Below are 2,064 nucleotides of genomic sequence, written 5' to 3'. Positions count from 1 at the left end.
TTACATCGCATTTGACAACGGGTATTGCCGGTGGTTAAAACTAAAAGTTTTTATCACGTCCAAAGTACTAACGAACACCTTGCATGTGGTGGATTGCAACTTGCCACGATGTTAACCATGGTAGATGAGCTTTTTTCTTTTAGTATAAACAAGATGTTGAGAACAATGAAAGCCATCAAAATATCATGAAACACCAATATAATTCTTAAGTAGAAAGCATCAAAATACAAGCTATAACTACAATGTTTAAAGAACTAAAATTTACTCACCCACGTAAATGTCGGCACAAAACTCAAATTTCAACTGATCTTTTGTAACCCTACCTAGTTGTCACCCAAAATCTTGAAGAAATAATCACAACCTACATAAAGAACCAAACATTTATGAATCATTTGTAAACCTTTCATCCAAATATAATTGTATTGCTTAAGTTATTGGAAGACACTTGCCTACTCGTAACCTACACACAACTATTGTCTTCACCAGTGCAATTTTTTTGTGTTCCCATATCCATGCATTTGAATTGCTCGTAGACCAACAAAATTTGTATCCACATTATCAACTCCCATCTTTTTCATAACACAAGCATCATACTTGTAATGTGACATCAATAAGAGATTCCTTTGTTTTGATTTCACCTACAAAACCATTGAGTTTTGTTTTGAAGATTTGTCTTTTGCTCTATAATTTTCCTTACATTTCAGCTCCTCCTTTAGATTATCATTTTCAATAGTAAGCTTCATAATTTTTGATTGGTAGTCCTCCACCAAAAGACTCGTCTCTTGTAATTTCCTTTACAGGTCATTAAGGTTTATCTTATTGCTAGAAGGATCTTCCAAGTTGATTTCCATAAATTCGGAAGGCAATATCTGAAATATTGGGAAAATTATTCATCTGACATTTTGTGAGGCTCCACAGTTATCCCCCCACCATTGAATGCACATGTGCGATTTTTTTCTCTTTTCTAGGATTTTTTTTAGACTACCCCCACCTACCTGTACAACTTCCTTTAACATAAGCACACCATGATTATTTTTATTAAAGCACATAAGGCTTTAGTTACATAATGAGTTAAAAAAAAACACAATATAACTCCAACTCATAGATTTTCATAATTTTCATCTTTGCATACAATTCGACAAGTTCTATTTAGCAACCTTAAGAGGTATATGTTGCCTTCTGCTAATTAGATTTATCAAATGGGCACACTCTCAAAACCAGAACTGCATCAATAACATATTAAAATGTTATTTCATCATACACAAATAGAATAAGATCAATTAATATATATATTAACATACCAATGATCCAATTACACTTTCATAATGTTCTCCCATAGTAATCAATTATTTTCACTCGTACTGGAAAATAATGTCAAGCACAAAATCACCCTCAGGAACACTACCTGCAACTTAACCACTCTCAAAATCCTTTCTTCCAATCTTCTTACTTATATATTTGATGTTTGCAAGACATCTCCCATAAAAACTTGTCAACACACTTTTTCTTTTCCTACTATTGAGGTTGATCTATTCCCTTCATCAGGCAAACCAAAAATCTCAGCTACATCTTTGGCAATTATTGTTGTAGTTGTTCCACCAAAATTAAATATTTTTTGTACTAGGTCGTAGCACTTCAATATCGACATGATATTTGCATCCCATTTCCTGGAAGCACCATCAATGATCAGGTTATCATGGTATGCTTTGAACAACCCCCCAAATGGTGTATGACCCATTAACTTCAGATACACATTTGTCACACTACTTCTCATTTCTTCCATAACATGACGAAAGTTCAAACGATTAGACGTGTACTCCAAGCTTATCCTTTTTTTTTCTCTCTATGCAAAACATCTTCAACTACAAGCAAAACAAAGTATGTTGTAAACAACATTATCCCAAAACATATTAAATAATGCAAAAAAAAAAAGGATGACATATCAAGCCAAATTACCTTTCATATTTATCTTTACTAATTAATAAAACACCCATTGTCAACCAAAACCTATGAAATTACCAGTTTAACCCTATAATTAAAATAGAACATGAATAAGAAATATAG

At 32.6% G+C, this 2,064-nt stretch overlaps 1 pseudogene; it reads right to left on the bottom strand.

The window, feature by feature from the left end:
* Window positions 1-426: 426 nt before the first annotated feature.
* On the bottom strand, window positions 427-1,774 carry LOC126633862 (uncharacterized; annotated as a pseudogene).
* Between the last annotated feature and the right edge of the window lie 290 nt (window positions 1,775-2,064).

This window comes from Malus sylvestris, chromosome 9 (assembly GCF_916048215.2).
Source record: "Malus sylvestris chromosome 9, drMalSylv7.2, whole genome shotgun sequence".
NCBI lineage: Eukaryota > Viridiplantae > Streptophyta > Magnoliopsida > Rosales > Rosaceae > Malus > Malus sylvestris.
This window is presented reverse-complemented; position numbering and strand designations above follow the sequence as displayed.